The following is a 22,848-nucleotide window of genomic DNA, read 5'->3' on the forward strand; positions in this document are numbered from 1 at the left end:
TCCTTTTTCTTTGCTTTCTTCAATATTTTTCAGGCTCTCTCTGTCCAGATTTAATTCATTCTTACTATCCATTCTTTAATTTCCTTCATCTACCTGTGGCTTTTCATCTTTTCCTCACCCTTGTTCTCCCCATGCCCTTCCTCTTATTCTCCAGTCTTTCTCTATTCCCCTTTTCCATCCAGCAGCTCTGCTTTCTCTCCCCATCCTTCCAGTGTCTCCCCTATTTCTTTCTGCATTCTTCCATCCAGCGTCTTCCCTCTTTCTCTCCCCATCCTTCCGTTTTCCCTCTCTCTCTCCCCATCCTTCCATCTGTTTTTCCCACTCTCTCCCCATCCTTCCATCTGTTTTTCCCCCTCTCTCTCCCCATCCTTCCATCTGTTTTCCCCCTCTCTCTCCCCATCCTTCCATCTGTTTTTCCCTCTCTCCCCAATCCTTCCATCTGTTTTTTCCCACTCTCTCCCCAATCCTGCCATCTGTTTTTCCCCTCTCTCCCCATCCTTCCATCTGTTTTCCCCTCTCCCCAATCCTTCCATCTGTTTTTCTCCTCTCTCCCCAATCCTTCCATCTGTTTTTCCCTCTCTCTCTCCCCATCCTTCCCTCTGTTGGTTTCCCTCTCTCTCCCCAATCCTTCCCTCTGATGGTTTCCCTCTCTCCCCAATCCTTCCCTCTGTTGGTTTCCCTCTCTCCCCAATCCTTCCCTCTGTTGGTTTCCCTCTTTCTCTCTCTCCCCAATCCTTCCCTCTGTTGGTTTCCCTCTTTTTCTCTCTCCCCAATCCTTCCCTCTGTTGGTTTCCCTCTTTTTCTCTCTCCCCAATCCTTCCCTCTGTTGGTTTCCCTCTTTTTCTCTCTCCCCAATCCTTCCCTCTGTTGGTTTCCCTCTCTCTCCCCAATCCTTCCCTCTGTTGGTTTCCCTCTCTCCCCAATCCTTCCCTCTGTTGGTTTCCCTCTTTCTCTCTCTCCCCAATCCTTCCCTCTATTGTTTTCCCTCTTTTTCTCTCTCCCCAATCCTTCCCTCTGTTGGTTTCCCTCTCTCCCCAATCCTTCCCACTGTTGGTTTCCCTCTCTCCCCAATCCTTCCCACTGTTGGTTTCCCTCTCTCCCCAATCCTTCCCTCTATTGGTTTCCCTCGTTTTCTCTCTACCCAATCCTTCCCTCTGTTGGTTTCCCTCTCTCCCCAATCCTTCCCTCTGTTGGTTTCCCTCTCTCCCCAATCCTTCCCTCTGTTGGTTTCCCTCTTTTTCTCTCTCCCCAATCCTTCCCTCTGTTGGTTTCCCTCTTTTTCTCTCTCCCCAATCCTTCCCTCTGTTGGTTTCCGTCTCTCCCCAATCCTTCCCTCTGTTGGTTTCCCTCTCTCCCCAATCCTTCCCTCTGTTGGTTTCCCTCTCTCCCCAATCCTTCCCTCTGTTGTTTTCCCTCTTTTTCTCTCTCCCCAATCCTTCCCTCTGTTGGTTTCCCTCTCCCTGCCAAGTTTCCCGCGAACTGCGCGAAGTCGCGACGCACGCGGCACCAGCCCCTATTTCCGGCCGCTGCTGCTTCTCCTGTTGAGCAGCAGCGGCCGCTACACAAAGAAAAAGAAGATTTAAAAAAAAAAAATTGAAACCTGGCTGAAAAGGGGCCCCCCCGGCACTGTAGACAGCCATTAGGCATTGGCTGCTTCCCCGCAGCCGCTCCTCCTCTTGCCTCTACGTCACTGCCCCTGGAGGAAGACCTCGGAGGAGCGCAGTGACGTAGAGGCAAGAGGAGGAGCGGCTGTGGGGCAACAGCCAATGCCTAATGGCTGTCTACAGTGTCGAGGTGCCGCATTTCAGCCAGGTTTGAATTTTTTAAAAAAATCTTTTTCTTTGTGTAGCGGCCGCTGCTGCTCAACAAGAGAAGCAACAGTGGCCGGAAATAGGGGCTGGCACTGCGTGCGGGACATGGACTCACGGGGCGGGGGGAGCAAAAAAAAAAGGTGCCGGTACGCCGTACCGTTGCGTACCGGCACAAAAAAAGCACTGGGTAGTTGTGACCTGGATTGGCCACTTTTGGAATAAGGATACTAGAGGACTAGCCAAGTGGTTAGTGCAGTGGACTTTGATCCTGGGGAAATGAGTTGGATTCCCACTTCACCTGCTTGTGACTCTGGGCAAGTCACTTAACCCACCGTTGCTGCAGGTACAAATAAGTACTTGCATATACTATGTAAACTGCTTTGAATGTATTTCCAAAAACCACAGAAAGGCGGTATATCAAGTCCCATTCCCATAGATGGACCATTGGTCTGTCTCAGTATGGCTATTTTTATGTTCTTATGCTGCCAGAGCCGGTGGTTGGGAGGCAGGGATAGTGCTGGGCAGACTTATACGGTCTGTGCCCTGAAAATGACAGATACAAATCAAGGTAAGGTATACACAAAAAGTAGCACATATGAGTTTATCTTGTTGGGCAGACTGGATGGAACGTGCAGGTCTTTTTCTGCCATCATCTACTATGTTACTATGTATGTATGTTTTATCAAAGAGAAATCATGTTAGTCAAATCTGATCAATTTCTTTGTGTGTGATGGATGTAGTATTCTTGGATTTCAGCAAACGTTTTGATGATATCTTGCATAAGGTATTGATAAGTAACAGCATTCTGGCAGTGAGCCACAAGATACTGAAATAAATTAGAAACTAGTTGAGTGATAGACATCAAAGGGTGATGGTAAATGGATTTCACTCTGAGGAAAGAAGTTATTGGTACAGTGCCCTGAGGTTTAAGGTTTAATGTATTTGATTGATTTGGTTTACAGTATGAAACAAGTGAGGAAATCATAGTGAGCATGGCTTATGGCATTCTTTCCAACCCCATAATCGTTCTAAATAAAGGACTGTACTTTATAGGTGTTTATCTCATTTTTGAAAATATCATGATTAACAGTGCTTCAGCAGTTGATATATGATGTGGATAAAAATAAATTTAAAAAATATATTGAAAAATTATTTTTAAAATGAATATATTGGAGTAACTTTAAAATTAATGACTGAAGTATTATTTATGATGACATTTTGAAACGTGAGATAAGTCTGTACAAGTACAGTCCTTTATTTAGAGCAATTATTGAGTTGTTATTGGGTTGACTAATACGAAATTATTTATAGGGATTCTTTCCAATCTCTGTAGCCCACCACTTCCTTTTCTGTGACTACAGTAGTCTTACAATGTTCTACTGCCTGGATGTGTATGTAAAAATCCATAGACTCCTGAAAGAGGCCAGACAGTTCCCTTCTGAGTACATCTGACGATGCTCTCTATAACATTGGACCCTATTCCTGAATTCAGCCCTGCCCATGGCAACAGATAATAGTTGACAGTGGGACACTACACATAGCAACCAATAAGAAGGCAATACAGTGTGGTCAGAAGATTTCACAGAAGAAATGACAAAGAAAATGAAATACATATAATTTGGGGAATTATTTAAAATCTGTGTGTTCACGTAAGGGACACATGTTTGTGTGTGTATATATCTGAATGCTCTGCATCTGTTGTGTCTCGTAGAATATATGTGTCATTTGGGAGGGGGGGCTTATTTATTTGAAAATCCTGGCCTAATCTGTCCCAGCTGAATATCATCAACATAGAAATATCTGCCGATCCTGTAGCTCTTGATCAGCATTGCTAGTGAAGCAAGGAAGGTGTTGAAAAGAGTAGGGAATATAATCAAGCCTTGCAGGATGCCATACTGTAGAGCATTGGGCGAAGATATTGAAGTTTTCCACTGAATCGCAAAGGACCATTTGCCGAGAAAGGACTGAAACTACATCAAAGCCTGAAATTTCAGTCCAATATCCAGATGAACAAGGAGAATATGGTGATCTAATTGAAGACAGCAGACATGCCTGAAACCACCAAGAGCGCAACCTTGCCACTATCAAGAATGATGTATTTGTCTTTTCTAGGAAGTCTGTCCAGCCCTGTACTGAATCCAGCCTTCAGTCTACTATATATATATAAATTGGTTGAATGATTCTATCAAAAAGTGTTAATAGTAGTATTATTAAAGATTTGAAACAGACTCTAGTCGTCTCTAGGACTTTTATAGTTAATTTAAAGGTAGAAAGCAAGGAGGTTGTGCTGTTGAGGTAGATGTGAAAAATGTAAATGTCGTTTTGGCTTGCTTCCTTCTATGTGCCATAAAGGCACTTGACTCAACCAGTGCTACATATTGAGTGGACAGAGTATTATAGGAAGTACGTGTAAAAATAAACAAAAAATTATGCGTTATTGAAATCACTGTAGGAAGTTACCAGTTCCCCTTAACAATAGTTCCTTAGGGTGTCACCTTAAATCCTGCAGTAAAGAGCAGAAGGAGCATGGCTCAGACAAGGCAAAGCAGAGAGGGCTTGGTTCAGGGAGCCAGATAAAAACTCTGAGCACAGGCAGACAAGGGAGCCCCAGGGAAGACAAGAGCAACCCTCCTGCATATACCTTCACCATAGATGTGAGAAGCTTAATTCAGGTAGTCCCAGTTTTATCCTGGAACCTTGTGAAATCCTAATCCTGGAGTCCAGGCCAAAGCCAAGCCTGGTTTTGGTTTACCTTGAAGACAAAGATTACTGCACACTGTGGGGTTCTGTCAGGGACAGGGCTGCCAGAAGATTCCAAGAGACTATTATTCTTAAATTTTCATCCCTCTAAAGGGAACAGGATTTAACATTCTTTTGAATATAAAGTGGTTTGTTTTACGTTTATCCCTCTGAGTGGCTGTGTCTGTTAAAGCTCTGCATCCACACCCTTGCTCACATTGCTACACTAAGAAACGTAAAAGTGCATGCTGTCCTGAGAGACATGCACAACTAAATTGGCTAACGAGCCAATTAGCACCAGTAATTGGGTGCTAACAATCAATTATTGGCATTAATTGGCAACATTTGGATATAGGCGAGCATCTTGCTAAGTGCTATTCTATAAAAATCTGAATGGAAATCTTATATCACGTAACTCAGAAGAGGGCATGGCCATAGAAAAGGCATAGGCGGTTCGGGGTGTTCACTAAAGATGCATGCAGTATTACTGAATACCGGGGATCTGCACCTGATTTTACATGTCAAGATTTATACCAGGTTTCATTTGGTGTAAATCCTTGCAACCAAACTTTAGCCTGGAAATCGACTCTTAAGCACTATTCTATAAATGGCGCACAACTTGGAGAGCCATTTACAGACTGGATCACTCATGAAGACCTCGATCTAGTATTCATCAATGAAACATGGATTCACAACCAAGAAGACCCCATAATACTAGACCTCTGCTCAACAGGATACAAAATCAACCATTGGACCAGAACAGGAAAAAGGAGGAGGCATCACTCTAATCTACAAAGACCACTTCACTACAGAAACCACTGCGGAATCCATAACACCACAACTTGAAATTGCTGCACTCAGGATACAAAGCAAATCCCTCCTTACACACCTGAGCTGTATTATATTATTCTATAGACCAACAGGAAATTGGAAAGAAGCCCAGACAAATCTCATAGATTTTATATCAAATACTTTGCATGGCAAACCCAAATGTGGTGGTCATAGGAGACATAAACCTACACCTAGAAGACTAAAACTCAAACTGCACATGTGAATGCAAAGAGTTTCTCCAACTGTGGGACTTCTACTGGCCACAAGTAACCTCAACACATGTAAAACGTCATGCACTAGATTTACTAACATACAAATTCCCCACAGACCAAATCTTCCCGATAATGGACCAATAATGGAAGAACACACCATGGTCCGACCATTTCAGACTAAATATGACCTTATGCTGGAAGAAGAAAGGACTTCACCAACACAAGCACGTTCATCATATAAAACAAGAGGAACGGTGGACCAGAAAACATTCTGGCAAACAATATACGACAACAACTGGTTGCCACAAACCCAACTCCACAGAATTCCTCGTGGAATGGTATGAAAGATGTAACGGTACTAAACGAAATAGCACCTATACAAACCAAAACCTCATACAAACGCAACATAATACTCTGGTTCAGTGAAGAGCTAAAAATACAAGCTAGAAGACTCAAATGAACCTGGAGTAAAAACAAATGAACAAACACTAAAGATATGGAAAGAGACTCAAAAGAGATGCAAATATAAAATAAGTCAAACCAAAAGAAAATACTATAAAGAACAAATAGGTACAAACTACAAAGACACGAAGAAACTGTACAAATTAGTGGACAACATACTCAACACCAAAACAGTAACAACACTGAACACTAACTTCCCACCTGCTGAAGAACTAGCCAGATACTTCGAAGAAAAAAATTATCAACGTACGCAAAAGTCTGCATCAAGGAAACACTAAATTTCAAACCTTCATTAACGAACTAGATCCTTAACCCAGGGGAACACCTGGTGGACTGTATCTGGACAAACTTCACCCATTTAACTGCTGAAACAGTGGCTCAAGCAATTAAAAAGTTCTCCGCTCATTGCCAACTTGACACCTGTCCCAACTATATTATGAAAGCCCCCCCCCCTCCCGACCGCTTCATCACTGAACTCACAGACCACCTTAATTTCATGCTCCAAGAAGGCCTATTTCCATGGGATAAAGGAAACATCCTACTAACACCCATCCTAAAAGGCACCAAGAAAAAAGCAGATGAAATCACAAATTACAGGCCGATTGCATCTATATCTCTAACAACCAAGACGATGGAAGGCATAGTGGCCAAACAACTAACAGAATACCTCACCAAATTCACCATACTGTATAAATCTCAATCTGGCTTCAGACCCCACCATAGTACAGAAACAGTACTAATTACACTCCTGTCCAGATTCAAGCAGGAAATAGCAATGGGCAAAAACATCCTCCTATTCCAATTCGACCTGTCGAGCACATTTGACATGGTAGACCTCCACACAATGTTGAGAATCCTCGACAAGATAGGAATTACAGGAAAAGTACTTACTTGGATCAAGGGATTTATGAACTTCAGGACCTACCAAGTAAAATCAAACCCAGATATCTCCCCACCTTGGAGAGCGGAATATGGGGTGCCACAGGGATTACCACTATCGCCCATACTATTTAACTTAATGATGAGCCCACTAGCCAGATCCCTAGCCAAACAAGGCCTCATCCCATTCCTATATGCGGATGACATCACAATCTATATACCCTTCAAACAAAATCCATCAGAAATCACCAATGAAATCATAAACAGCATGACCATCATGGAATCCTGGGCATCAGCATTTAAGCTAAAACTCAACAGAGAAAAAAAACACAATGTCTTCTCTCATCCCAACACAACACTAATCACCCCACTACCATCAGTGCCTTGGGCTCATCTTTCCCAGTCTCAGACAACCTGAAAATCCTAGGCATTACCATAGACCGCAACCTGACACTCAAAAACCAAGCCAAGGCCATGACAAAGAAAATGTTCTACACAATGTAGAAACTCAGACGCATAAAACCTTTCTTCCCTAGAGACATATTCCGTAACATGATCCAAACAATCGTGCTAGGCCAAGTAGGCTACTGCAATGGGAATCTATGTGGGTTGCGAAGACCAAATCATAAGAAAACTATAGATGGCACAAAACACAGCAGCCAGACTTATCTACGGAAAAACACTATTTGAAAGTGTGAAACCCCTCCTACAAAGTCTACACTGGCTACCAATTAAAGCACGCATAGCCTTCAAGATATGCTCTATTGTAGACAGAATTATCTATGGACTTGCACCAGGATACATGACAGAACTAACTGATCTACCAATAAGAAACATGATGAGAACAGCGAGATCATATCTAACCCTCCACTGCCCCAGTTGCAAGGGCCTGAAATACAAATCATCATACGCCTCCAGTTTCTCCTTTATACTACTACTACTACTAGTAGCATTTGTATAGCGCTACCAGATGCACGCAGCACTGAACACTTGACATAGAGAGACAGTCCCTGCTCAAAGAGCTTACAATCTAGGCACCCAACTCTGGAACTCATTGGCAAAAGACCTAAAACTCACGAACAACTACCTGAACTTCCAAAAAAACCTAGAGACTCACCTTTTCAGGAAGTTCATCCCTTCAATACCAGCCTAATTTCCGAGACCACCGAAGCATACCCGAATTACCAACATAAATGGACAACAATAATGCAAACTTCAGTTCTCCAATTCAACCCATTCTGCCCTATACATACTGTAAATGCAGACTACACAATTGCTGATCACTTATACTAAGTGCTCTACGTCACACTGTTCTGAAATCTGTAACCGTCTCTCTTGAAACATGTAAGCCACATTGAACTTACCAATGGGTGGGAAAATATGGGATACAAATGCAATAAATAAATAAATTTATAGAATAGCACTTTGTGTGGATTTTTTTTTTCAGCAATGTTTTTTCAGCACCATTTACTAAATCTAGTCTTAAGTAACTGAAAGAGAATGACTTTTTCATTTAACTTTGCTAAAAATGACAAGTTAACAATTATGATAGCTAGACGAGGAGTTAAGATCTAGTGCAGGTTTTTTAAAGATGTGGCCTGATTACAGAGCATTTCTGCTGTTGCGTCACAATACTCTGGATAAGCTTGAGTTGATAAGTTACAAAAAGACAGGCGAAAGAACAGTAGAATATATTATTCAACCACCAAGCAGGGGTGCTATTATGAATTAAGCATAATGGGTGCATTGTGGTGAGGAGTTTCTGAAATCCCAGATGGGATAAAGGAGCGAAGTATAATTTTTAAAATAAATGAACAATATGGTGTTATATTTATAGGAAAGTTAAGATGAAGTCTGGGGCTTGGTGGTGGGGAAGAGGCAGATGAGAACTTAAAGAAAAACCAATCTATCCAGTATGAACTGTGCAAAGTCCTCCAGGGCAAATCTGGGTATGGATAAGAATTGAAAATTCCTGGAGCAAAACTGATAATATGAAACAGTTGTTTGGGATAGTAATCAACTGTCTGGATTTACTTAGAAATGTAAACACTTTTAGCCCATTTTAGTTGATCTTTATAAGCACGTTGCAGGGATTTACACTTCCGATAAATGGATAGAGATCTAGTTTTCCAATCATGTTCTGCCCTTCTCAGATTCTTCTTGTAAATTCTCAGTACAGCAGTAAACAAGGGTTATGTGTATAGGAAAATTAGGGACAGTTGGGGGGGGGGGGGGCAGATTATCAAGGGCTGACGTATGTCGTTGAGTGAAGGCAACAGTTTTATCATCTAAAGATAAATGAGAAAAACTTGGAAAAAATAGATTCATGTGAAGACTTTGTAGATTTCGGTATGGTTTTGGTGGTCTAGATGAGGGATGAGAAGAGGGGGTTGACCAGGGACAGTTGAATCAAACCAAGAAAAGTGCAAATTCTGCTATTTATGCATGAAGTTTCTTTTAAGATAGAGGTTATAGTGCTGCAGTCTTATTTATGCAGACCCAGACCTAGTTCAGGATATAGACATTTAAGTAGAGCCCCCATCTGGAGGAAGCACTACCAATATTACAATTTACTGAGCCCCTCCCCAACCCAGTCTATAGAGAAGCAGCATACTCTGTTTCCCTAGTGCTGGGTTTATAATACTTGTTTTATGTATCCCTTAGCCATCTAGGCTTTCAGAACATCGATAACAAACTTGCATGAAACAAGCCAGCACACATTAGACTTCAATTCATTGCATGCATGCCCATTCTGGATGTTTGAAATCCTGACTAGCCCTGGGATGCTGATGAGAAAGCTCCTGGTTTATGTTCAAATAACGATCAAGGTAGTGAGGACAGCAGTGCTGCCTTCAGTCTGATCTAGGGACTGGTGTGGTATTGATTCGGGATGGCTGCTCGTGGTTGCTTTGATCTGGAGGGAATGAACAATGATGATTCCCAAAGAGAGGGTAACAATGTGTGCTACTTTGGAAAAAAAGGAAAATAAATTATCGTCATGGTTGAGGTTCCCTCCCAATTGGCTTCCTTTATCTATTAAAGTCTGGAAACAGAGAGCCTAACATGCTGTTTTTGCATTTGATCCATATTTCCTAGTTAGGTCACTGTGTGCATAGTAAATGGTTCAAAGGATCTGCATAAATTTAATTTAAATTGAAACAAAATGTCAGGCAGTATATTCCTACAGGTTTTGTATAGACTGTGTGTAAGCCAAATAAAGTATCTCTTGGCTCTGAGAAACTAGCATGTTATTATTTCAATGCAATTTACAAGTTGCAATATAAGTTTTTATACTTTGAATAATAATCTTTTTATTTTTTCTACATGTTAGTTTAAATATTTATAACCATGTGTTTGGTGCAATATGGTCTAGTTGCTGCTGTACCAAAGATCAAATCTTTTTACTGCTACTTGGCTCTGAGACAATGTTCCTTTATTTTCTGGCAAATGTAATATGCACTGTTGTTAATTCAACAACATTAGTTCATATAAAATATATGCCTGTAAGCATGTAAATTAACTGTGATAAAACACTCTGAAGCATGAATATTTAGGGAGCAAATGTATGTGTGAATTAACTGTACAGGACAGCATTTTATGCCCTCCAGTGTCACTTGTGAAATTGCCTTGGCACATACAAACATAAAAGTAGGTGCCAGGACAATATAATGCCTGCTTGTATGTGGTATATGTGTATGTCTTCCTGGGGGAGGGAAAAAGGTGTGATTAGTACTTAAAAATACATACATATGCACTAATTACTGAGAAAAGAAGGGAGTGGAAAATGGACCAGGCTGACCAGGAGCAAACGAGGAGACTTCAGATGCTGGTGAAACATTTAATGGTGAAAGTTCGACACAGCTCCGTGTTTCGACAGTGAGCCTGCTTCAGGAGTCTTTGTAACACAGATGCAAAACCATCAAATGGTCAATAAACGTTGGTACAAACAGATCTTGAAAAATGGTCTTGAGAAAGACCTTTGGAGAAAAATTGAAGGTTAGGCATAAAATAAGCTGTTTCTGCTCCGCATTTTTTTTCCACACAGAGCAGAGACAGCTCATTTTATGCTGAACCTTCAATTTTTCTCCAAAGGTCTTTCTCAAGACCATTCACAAGCACTGACCACTCTCTGCCCCCCTCCCCGACCTCAAGTGCCACCCTCTCTCTATCTGGTGGACCTAGTGGCTGCCAGCATGGGTAGGAGCGACGGGGGATAGTTTTAAAAAATGCTGACCACTGCCGGCTGAACAGGGCCGGTCTTAGCAAGTGCGGGGCCCTATGCAGACCAATTTGGTGGGGCCCCATCCTAGCCCCGCCCCATCCTAGCCCTGCCCACCATAGCCCCTCTCCCACCCTAGCTCCACCCCATTGATAAGATTATTTCATTTTTAGAAAATTTTTTTATTTATGAAATTTCAAATAAAGACAAATGAAGCTAAACTTGTACAAAAAAACTGATTGAAATAATAAGCACAATGCTATCATGAAACCATAAACAGCACTAATTCCAAGGACAGGACGAGCTACAACCTTATGCGTGGCGTGGAAAGCCAACTGTAATTACACCGGGCTCTAAAACACCAGTGCACAACCTAGTGAAAAAAAACCCAAAAAGGGCTGCAAACTATACGCTAGCAGAATACTGCACCTTCCTTGATCACACCTGAAAAACACATGAAGGCAAAATACTGAACTGGAAATTTACCTCAAGAAGTCAGACTCAGCATGCAGCAATACTACAAAAATTGAAACTTACATGAAAAATATCACAGATGCACATTTCCAAAAACTGACACATTCCAATTAATAAATCCTGAATAAAATACTTTTTTCTACCTTTGTTGTTTGATCATTTAGTTTTTCTATTCACTTTGGTCTCAGTGTCTTCTGTTTTATGCAGTGTCTTCTTTCCATCCATGTGCATCTCTTTCCTTTGTGTTTCCTTTCCTCCATCCCTGCCCAACATTTCTCCTTTCTTCCCTGCCCTCCCCCTCCTTATAAGAAAAGCTATCATACCTTGCCTTTGAATGGCACAAACTTGCTCCAGCTCCTCCACTTGACTTTATTTTAAGTCACACTTGCACCGCCACCAGCGATGGCTCACCAGCACAAATGAACCACCAGATCATCACTTTAATGGAAGGTTCCATTTGCAAATATCAACAAGAGTAGTAAGACCACTTTAATTTAAAAAGGTTCCTAATTCCTTATAAGAAAAAGCTATACCTTGCCTTGAATGGCACAAACTTGCTCCAGCTCGCTTGACTTTATTTTAAGTCGCACTTGCACGCAGCACGTTGCACCGCCACCACCAGCGATGGCTCACCTCCTGCACAAATCATGAACCCCACCAGATCATCACTTTAATGTAAGAGTAGTAAGACCACTTTAATTTAAAAAGGTTTTATAAGAAGAAAGCCAGCCCTGGCAGCCTCATCATTCATACCTTGTCCGAATGGACTGGGCAAACTTGCCATCTAAGTCACGGGGGCCAGCCCCCAAAAACACTTTGATACGACCTTTGAGCTTGTTTTCTTTTGAGGTCCTTTAATTTTATTGTACCCCTTGAAGTAGAAAGGTCAAGCAAGAGAATGAGCTAATTCTTGCTTCTATAGTATCTCTGAAATGAACTCAGAAGTGGCACACAACAATGATGTACTGAGACCACATATTCAGCAAAATTATTGCAAACAATAAAAGATATCCTTTCAGTCAGCCACTCCCATTATACTTCTGGTGTTTTTCTAAATCCATGTGGAGCTATTATGACTCTGCCCTCCTGTGCTTCTCTCATCACTTATCCATTTATTCATTTCATAGACTCCATATCAACAGAATAAATAAACTAAGAATCCACCACTGTAACATCTCAGCATGTCACATAGAGGTGATAATATGTGATGGGGCATACAGCCTGTGCAGTGTGTGTGATACAAAAAAAATTGGCTTTATCTTCTGTAGTCTCCCTGAAATCAATATTTAGGAATAAGCAAGTTAATATGCCAAATCTGCAGGGCTAGATCAACAATTAGGCGAGAACAGGCTTTTGCCTAGGGTGGCAGCTTCTGGGAGGCAACACAGAGAAGTGGCAGTCTGAGCAAACAGGTCCTAAAAGTGGCAGAAACTCAAAGAACTATCAGCACATTCTTTTAGCTAAGGGAAAGCCCTGAACAGGAGACTGCAAGCAGGCAGAAGCACGGGCAGAGAGAAGACCTGGTTGGGTTTGACTCCAGAGACCAGAGCTAAGGTAACACACCTAAGCACACATGCAGGGTTCCAGAAACTGAACTTGATGTCTCAACCAAAATAGCATCATCATTCATACCTTCCTTGCCCGAATCACTGGGCAAGCTTGCTCCAGGCGGCGGTGGTGGGTCAGTGGGTGTGGGTGCTCCAGTCCACTTGAGACTTTCTTCTTCTTCTAGTCACACTGCAGCACAGCACTTCGGCACTTCTTGACTCCCCAGGCCCAGCGAATCAACGATGGCTCGCAGCTCACTCACCGAGACCAAGGCTCTGACCACGCTCCAGCTCTTTTTCCTTCCCGCTCAATGACTCCCGCCCGCCCTCGCGGAAACAAGAAATACCATCAGAAGGAGGCGGGACATTGAGCGGGAAGGCGGAAGGGAAAAGCTGGGGTGAGCCATTCGTCGTGCCTGCTGCAACTGTCTGTCTTCTGTGTCGGGGCCGGGCCTTCGAGTTCTGCACTGTCGTTGTGCTGCTGGGAGTGGGACTGGGAGGCGGGCTGTGCGGGGGGGGGGGGGGGGGCTGTGGGCACCGGTCCGGTGGCGGCGGGAGGCAGGCAGCGGAGCGAATCAGCGCAAGCGGAATCAGATTGATGATGTGATGATTGCAGCGAGCGGGGGTCGGAGGGAGAGGCAGAGTTGAGGTGCGCCGCGTGGGGCCCCCTTAAGTGCGGGGCCCTATGCGGCCGCCTCGGTCACCTCTGCCTAAGACTGGCCCTGCGGCTGAATATCGACTGGCCAGATGTTCTATTCAGGTACTTCCTCATCCTGTAGAAGTTAGAGGGATTGCAGCCTGTTCTGGATTTCAGAGGTTTAACCTCTTCCTTTAGGAAGGAAAAGTTCAAAATCAGTACCCTGCCAAACATTCCCCCTATTTAACCAAAGGAGACTGGCCATGTTTGATGGATCTCAAGGATGCTTATGCTCATATCCCTAACCATCCTAACGGCAGGCAATATCTTCATATCATTCTTTAATTTGACCATTATCTGTACAAAGTTCCTCCTGGTCATTCCCCAGCACCCAGGGTGTTCACCAAGCATCTAGTGGTGGTAGCAGCTCACTTGCACAGATGAGGTATTCCAATAGGCTTTTGCCAGCCCTGTTCCTAGATTTATTAATCTCACAATCTATGTTCCCTCTAAGCTGTGTGGCAGTCCTCCAACCTCATTTTTGCCATGGGGGTGGGGTAATGCATCAATATTACGTTTTTAAATTACTAGGAACAAGCAGGTCCTCTGGAGTCCTGCAGAGCTTACCTGGCCCTTTCTACTGAAAATTTGATTTTCAAACAGCACCCCGCACTGGCAGAAATATACATGAAGGACTCCCGCATAGCTTTGAGAGAACATTGCTCACAAAGAGAAAGCCTTAGCTTTGCTGCAGCCTTTCCCGCACAGAAGCTTTCAATCATTGGAGCACTTCTGTAATCAATCCAAGCAAAAGCTTTTCTACCACAAGGCAAATTGCAATGGCTTGCCCAGTCTGATCTCCTATTTAACTTGGCTTAAGGTATTTAGACATGATATAGCTCTGTGTTTTACATCTTTCACAAAGTGACTTTTTTTTTTTTTTTTGCAAGTCGTCATTTTGTGTTTGATGGTGTTAATATGTTTTATTGTTTATGTTATGTCTATTGTAATGGTTTGTTTTTTATGATTTTATATTATGTATCTTACTGTGTACACCGCCTAGAACCGTAGATAGTGTGGTTAATAAATATTTTAAATAAATTTAATGCACAACTTCAGTCACAAATAACTTTACCAAAAAATTGAGGAAATGGATAGGAACAGAACACAACACTGCACTCGATAAAAATTCCTCCACAAAATCCCAAATGTGCATACGTACTCCAAAAAATATTTATTCAATCTTTTCAAAATTTAACAAGAGTAATGTTCAAAATTGCTCAAAAATCTAATGGAGCTCATATAACAAATCCAAAGATTCAAAAGTTTGATGAATCTTGAAAGCGCCTGTTCAATCCATAGTAATGCTGAACATATCAGTATTTTACTCCATGCTCAGACTTTTTGAGCAATTTTGAATATTACTCTTGTTAAATTTTGAAAAGATTGAATAAATATTTTTTGGAGTGTGTATGCACGTTTGAGATTTTGTGGAGGAATTTTTATCACGGGCAACTTCAGTCACAGCCAGAACCTACTTCGAAAAGCTGAACCACATGGCATCCACAGTGCACATGGTCTCTTGCTCCTCTCAAGGTACTGAAGACACAGTGGGACTTAAAATTTCTGTGGGAATGAGCATTATAACCCTTGTTCTCCAAGATATTCACTTCCACTTTCCTTCAAGCTGTACTCTGATGGTGGACCACAGAAGCCAAACTAATCAGAGCGCTTCCCTTAATGCGCCAACAAAATTGTTGTCTATTCACCATAGATACTTAAGAGATTGAGTGGGGATCTCTTGTTGGCCTTCAAGATACCTCAAGACATTTAGAAAAAGGCTGAACAACTACTGCATTTCAATAATCTGGATATGAGAGCTACTTTATTCACTTTTCAAGTATTTGCTCATCTTCTTTGGAAGTGGTGAGTACTGATCTAAACTGGCAATCAGGTGGGAGTGTTTTATTTCAACAAAGAGGAAGAAGTAAGATCCCTTTTTCTTGAGAGCTAACACAAATAGGGATTTTGTGATTCATATTCAAATGTCCATTCAAGCAACCTATATGCCAAGATTCCAAACCATTTGACAGACAAACTCAGCAGTGTCATTCAGCCTCATGAATGGTTGCTGGATCAGCATGTTCTCCGAGGACAAGCAGGCTGCTTGTTCTCACGACTGGGTGACGTCCACGGCAGCCCCCACCAACTGGAACAAAATGCAGGGCACGCCCACCGCGTATGCGCGGCCGTCTTCCTGCCCGTGCGCGACCGTTCCCGCTCAGTTTTTTTCGATTCCGCGCTGGAGAGAGACGTGCCATCGTCTCTCTCTCTCTGTCAGCCCTGGAAACTGGATTGCGGCCTAGCCGCGAGTTTTTTCTCTTTTCGTACGCGTTCGCGCTTCTTTCTTTCTCCTGTTAAAAAAAAAAAGAAGTTTGTCCCCTCGTTGTCTTTAGCCGCGGGGGCGCCTCGTTGCTGCCTTGTGGCTGCGCGGTCGTTTTCTTTTTTTTGGGTGTGCTTTTCACCGCCACCATCAACGACTTTGATTTCGCCGACGCGATTTTTCCATCGATGTCCTCGAAGGTCCTGAGCGGATTCAAGAAGTGTGGTCGGTGCGGCCGGCAGATCTCGCAAACCGATACGCTTGGTGCCTCCAGTTCTTCAGGACCGTCTTTTTGGAACTTGCACCGGCCCCTCGACGGCTTCGGTGTCGACGGCCGGATCTTCGGTACCGGTACCGATGTCCACGAAATCGGCACCGACGATGGCACTGACCCCCAGGAGTACAGGTACCGTTGGCCCGCCGGCCTACCGGCGGGGGTGAGCAGCCGTGCGGGCAATCGGCCCCGGCCACTCCCTCTACCCAGGGCCATCGGGACCGAACCCTGTCAGACCTGATCCCTCGAGGCCGGGGGGTTCTACCTCCTCTTCATCTCTGCCGCCGAGTGCCGATGATGGGCACCGAAAGAAAACTACAAAGCACCGTCATCGGTCGCCCACGGCGCACGGGACTACCAGCTCCGGCGCCTCCAGAGATGATTTGACACCGAGGAAGCGGCAGTGCCGAGAGGAGCGTTCCCCCTCGGTTGAAGAGGTGTCGCTGCGTCAGTCCATGGGTGCTTCGGTACCGTCTCCTGGACCCGAGCAGCGTCCGGCACCGACACCCACACCGGCCCCTCTGCCTTTCCCAACAGCGGGCCTTGACGAGTGCCTCCGAGCCATCCTTCCAGGGATTCTGGAAGGGCTGATGCGCCAGGCTTTGCCGGCACCGGGGGTGCTTGCGCCCCTGGCGCTGTTGATCGAGGCGCCGGTGTGCTCTAGCCCGATGCCGAGGCCTCCGACACTGACGCCGCTTGCGGCACCGGTGTCGACCACCACGCAGGTGGAATCCCCGTCGATGTCGATGGAGGGAGCTTCATCCCCGCCGGCGCGGGAGTCCACCGCTCGACGCCATCATCAAGGACATGGTTCCTCGCAGTCGAGATGGGCCCGGTTCAGGTCTGAGCTGTAAGAGCTCATGTCCGACACCGAGGAAGAGGCCTCGTGGGGGGAGGAGGAGGACCCCAGATATTTCTCCTCAGAGGAGTCTGAGGGCCTTCCCTCCGACCCCACTCCTTCACCGGAGAGGAAGCTCTCACCCCCTGAGAGCCTCTCCTTTGCCTCCTTCGTCAGGGATATGTCTATTTGCATTCCCTTCCCCGTGGTCTCTGTGGATGAGCCGAGGGCTGAGATGCTCGAGGTCCTCGACTATCCATCACCACCTAGAGAGTCTTCCACGGTGCCATTGCACAATGTCCTCAAAGAGACACTGCTTCAGAACTGGCTGAAGCCCTTATCTAACCCCACCATCCCCAAGAAAGCGGAGTCCCAATACAGGATCCACTCTGACCCAGAGTTGATGCGGCCCCAATTGCCTCATGACTCGGCGGTCATGGACTCTGCTCTCAAGAGGGCACGGAGTTTAAGGGATACCGCCTCGGCGCCCCCGGGGCGGGAGTCTCGCACTCTGGACTCGTTTGGGAGGAAGGCCTACCAATCTCCCATGCTTGTGACCCGCATCCAGTCATACCAGCTCTACACGAGCATTCACATGCGGAACAATGTGAAGCAACTGGCGGACCTGGTCGACAAGCTCCCCCCGGAGCAGTCCAGGCCCTTTCAGGAGGTGGTCAGGCAGCTGAAGGCGTGCAGAAAGTTCCTGTCCAGGGGTATCTATGACACCTGTGATGTGGCATCTCGAGCTGCGGCCCAAGGTATAGTGATGCGCAGACTCTCCTGGCTGCGTGCCTCTGACCTGGACAACCGCACCCAGCAACGACTGGCGGATGTCCCTTGCCGGGGGGATAACATCTTTGGCGAGAAGGTCGAGCAGTTGGTGGACCAACTACATCAGCGGGAAACCGCTCTCGACAAGCTCTCCCACCGGGCGCCTTCAGCATCCACCTCAGCAGGTGGACGTTTTTCCCGGGCCAGGCAGGCTGTGCCCTATGCCTACAACAAGCGTAGGTACACCCAGCTGGCCCGAAGGCCTCCTCAGGCACAGGGACAGTCCCAGGGTGCTCGTTCCCGTCAACAGCTTGCGCCTAAGCAGACCCCTGCGCCTCCACAGCAAAAGCCGGGGACGGGCTTTTGACTGGATCCATGGGAACAAAGCCGCCATCAAAGTGTCCGTACCGGACGACCTGCCGGTCGGGGGGAGGTTGAAAGTTTTTTACCAAAGGTGGCTTCTGATAACCTCCGACCAGTGGGTTCTCCAAATAGTGCGGTGCGGATACACCCTGAATTTGGCCTCCACTCCACCAAATTGCCCACCGGAAGCCCAATCCTTCAGCTCCCATCACAGGCAGGTACTTACAGAGGAACTCTCCGCCCTTCTCAGCGCCAATGCGGTCGAGCCCGTGCCACCCGGGCAGGAAGGGCAGGGATTCTATTCCAGGTACTTCCTTGTGGAAAAGAAAACAGGGGGGATGCGCCCCATCCTAGACCTGAGAGGCCTGAACAAATACCTGGTCAAAGAGAAGTTCAGGATGTTGTCCTTGGGCACCCTTCTACCAATGGTTCAGAAAGACGATTGGCTATGTTCCCTGGATTTAAAGGACACTTACACTCACATCCCGATACTGCCAGCTCACAGACAGTATCTCCGATTCCGTCTGGGGACACGGCACTTTCAGTATTGTGTGCTGCCCTTTGGGCTCGCTTCTGCACCACGGGTATTCACGAAGTGTCTCGTGGTGGTTGCGGCGTATCTACGCAAGCTGGGAGTGCATGTGTTCCCGTATCTCGATGATTGGCTGGTCAAGAGCACCTCAGAGGCAGGAGCTCTTCGGTCCATGCAGTGTACTACCGACCTTCTGGAGCTGCTGGGGTTTGTGATAAATTACCTGAAGTCCCATCTGCAGCCAGTCCAATCTCTGGAATTCATAGGAGCGTTGCTGAATTCTCAGACGGCTCAGGCCTTCCTTCCCGAGGCAAGGGCGCAGACTCTCAGACCAGAGCGTCTCAGCAGGTCACAGCTCGGCAGATGTTGAGACTCCTGGGTCATATGGCCTCCACGGTTCACGTGACTCCCATGGCTCGCCTTCACATGAGACCTGCTCAATGGACCCTAGCTTCCCAGTTGTGTCAAGCTACCGGGAATCTAGAGGATGTCATTCATCTGCCCATCAGTTGCCGCAATTCGCTGCACTGGTGGACCATTCGGACCAATTTGACCCTGGGACGTCCATTCCAAATTCCGCAGCCCACGAAAGTGCTGATGACGGATTCATCTCGCCTGGGGTGGGGAGCTCATGTCGATGGACTCCACACCCAGGGTCTGTGGTCCCTCCAGGAACAAGATCTTCAGATCAACCTCCTGGAGCTCCGAGCGGTCTGGAACGCGCTGAAGGCCTTCAGAGATCGGCTGTCCTACCAAATCATACAAATTCGGACAATCAGGTTGCAATGTATTACATCAACAAGCAGGGGGGCACCGGATCTCGCCCCCTGTGTCAGGAAGCCGTCGGGCTGTGGCATTGGGCTTGCCAGTTCGGCATGCTTCTCCAAGCCACATACCTGGCAGGCGTAAACAACAGTCTGGCCGACAGACTGAGCAGAGTCATGCAACCGCACGAGTGGTCGCTCCATTCCAGAGTGGTACGCAAGATCTTCCGAGAGTGGGGCACTCGGTGGACCTTTTCGCCTCTCAGACCAACCACAAGTTGCCTCTGTTCTGTTCCAGACTACAGGCAAACGGCAGACTAGCATCGGATGCCTTTCTCCTCCATTGGGGGACCGGCCTCCTGTATGCTTATCCTCCCATACCTTTGGTGGGGAAGACCTTACTGAAGCTCAAGCAAGACCGCGGCACCATGATTCTGATAGCGCCTTTTTGGCCTCGTAAGATCTGGTTCCCTCTACTTCTGGAGTTGTTCTCCGAAGAACCGTGGAGATTGGAGTGTTTTCTGACTCTCATTTCGCAGAACAACGGAGCGCTTCTGCACCCCAACCTTCAGTCTCTGGCTCTCACGGCCTGGATGTTGAGGGCGTAGACTTTGCTTTGTTGGGTCTGTCTGAGGGTGTCTCTCGCGTCTTGCTTGCCTCTAGAAAGGATTCCACTAAAAAGAGTTACTTTTTTAAGTGGAGAAGGTTTGTTGTTTGGTGTGAGAGCAAGGCCCTAGAACCTCGCTCTTGTCCTGCACAGAACCTGCTTGAATACCTTCTGCATTTATCAGAGTCTGGCCTCAAGACCAACTCAGTAAGGAATCACCTTAGTGCGATTAGTGCTTACCATCATCGTGCAGAGGGTAAAGCCATCTCTGGAGAGCCATTAGTCGTTCGATTCATGAGAGGCTTGCTTTTGTCAAGGCCCCCTGTCAAGCCTCCTGCAGTGTCATGGGATCTCCACGTCGTCCTCACCCAGCTGATGAAACCTCCTTTTGAGCCACTGAATTCCTGCCATCTGAAGTACTTGACCTGGAAGGTCATTTTCTTGGTGGCAGTTACTTCAGCTCGTAGAGTCAGTGAGCTGCAAGCCCTGGTAGCTCATGCTCCTTATACTAAATTCATCATAACAGAGTAGTACGCCCACACTCACCCTAAGTTCCTGCCAAAGGTGGTGTCGGAGTTCCATCTAACCAGTCAATTGTCTTGCCAACATTCTTTCCCAGACCACATACCCGCCCTGCTGAACGTCAGTTGCACACATTGGACTGCAAGCGAGCGTTGGCCTTCTATCTGGAGCGGACACAGCCCCACAGACAGTCCGCCCAATTGTTTATTTCTTTCGACCCCAATAGGAAAGGGGTCGCTGTCGGGAAACGCACCATCTCCAATTGGCTAGCAGATTGCATTTCCTTCACTTACACCCAGGCTGGGCTGGCTCTTGAGGGTCATGTCACGGCTCATAGTGTTAGAGCCATAGCAGCGTCAGTGGCCCACTTGAAGTCAGCCACTATTGAAGAGATTTGCAAGGCTGCGACGTAGTCATCTGTCCACACATTCACATCACATTACTGCCTCCAGCAGGATACCCGACGCGACAGTCGGTTCGGGCAGTCGGTGCTGCAGAATCTGTTTGGGGTTTGAATCCAACTCCACCCTCCAGGACCCGATTTGTTCTGTTCAGGCTGCACTCTCAGTTAGTTGTTCTTCGTAGGTCAATTTCTGTTATGCCCTCACCGTTGCGAGGTTAAATTGACCTGGGTTCTTGTTTTGAGTGAGCCTGAGAGCTAGGGATACCCCAGTTGTGAGAACAAGCAGCCTGCTTGTCCTTGGAGAAAGCGAATGATACATACCTGTAGCAGGTGTTCTCCAAGGACAGCAGGCTGATTGTTCTCACCTACCCTCCCTCCTCCCCTGTGGAGTTGCGTTTTACTCATTCTTTTGCTTGTCATTCAACTGAGCGGGAACGGTCACGCACGGGCGGGAAGATGGCCGCGCATGCGCGGTGGGCGTGCCCTGCGTGTGGGACCGCCCGCAAAGTTTTGTTCCGGTTGGTGGGGGCTGCCGTGGACATCACCTTGTCGTGAGAACAATCAGCCTGCTGTCCTCGGAGAACACCTGCTACAGGTATGTATCGTCCGCTGACTCTGGGGAATGCTTCAAATAGATTTAGGGGTCAATATTCAAAGCGATTTAACCGTCCAGAAACAGCTCCTGGACTAACCAGTCATATTCAGTGGTGCTTAACTGGTTAGTGCAGCTGAAAATGTCTGCCGAGAGAGATTTACATGCCTGCTTCCTCCATTGTATGCCAATCTTTCTTATGCATATTCATTAGGGGTACCCTGAAGATGTGTCCTGTTGGCAGGCCTTGAGGACTGGGAGTGGAGACCCAGGTCCTAGATTATGTGAGCCCTTGCTTAGTACTTGAAAGGATCAATGTCCATCAGGAAACTATGCAGCTCTTTGACTCTTTCAGCGATTACTGACTTGGATCTCTAGTGGGAAATCTTATCCTAGTTAACTGGCTAGTTTCATGTATTCAGTTCTCTTATGACTAGGGTGGTACTCTCCTGTCTAGCAGAGTCAAACTTCACCAAATAAGAGCCACTAGTGCAACTAAAAGTCTGCATCTCTAGAGAGCATCTGGAAAGCAACTTTCCTGGTCTTCACTACACTTCATGCTACTGAGCAGTCTGTCCATGTGAACTAACCAATTCTCACATACGTGGAGTGTGGATTGCTCTTCAATAGTGGAAGTTAAGTTTATTAAGATTTACTAATCCGCCATCTGGGAGTGCCATCTAGGTGGCTCACAATGTACAACTAACAAAATAAAAGAGAGAAAATAATTGTATGTGTACATAATCAATGAAAGTGAGGTTGGGAGGAAGAACTCCATATATTCAAGAAAAAGAGAGGGGAGGAACAAACAGTAGGGTTGCTCTTAAGTAATTCAGGGAGGTTAGTAAGGGTTCTGTAAGTAAAAAGTCTAATAAAATGCATCTTGGAATAAAAATGACTTAAGTTCAATCGTAAAAGTTGGTAGAGAAGTCTGATGTCGCAGAGGAGTGGGTAAAAGGTTCTAAAGATGTGGCCCTTGAATGGAAAA

At 45.9% G+C, this 22,848-nt stretch overlaps 1 protein-coding gene across 1 annotated transcript in view; it reads left to right on the forward strand.

Annotated features, from left to right (window-relative positions):
• Positions 1–22,848, forward strand: part of VPS8 (VPS8 subunit of CORVET complex) — a 932,181-nt gene that overhangs the window by 387,612 nt on the left and 521,721 nt on the right. The gene's annotated exons all lie outside the window — the stretch shown is intronic.

The sequence above is a fragment of the Microcaecilia unicolor genome, chromosome 7 (genome assembly GCF_901765095.1).
Source record: "Microcaecilia unicolor chromosome 7, aMicUni1.1, whole genome shotgun sequence".
In the NCBI taxonomy this organism is placed as follows: Eukaryota; Metazoa; Chordata; class Amphibia; order Gymnophiona; family Siphonopidae; genus Microcaecilia; species Microcaecilia unicolor.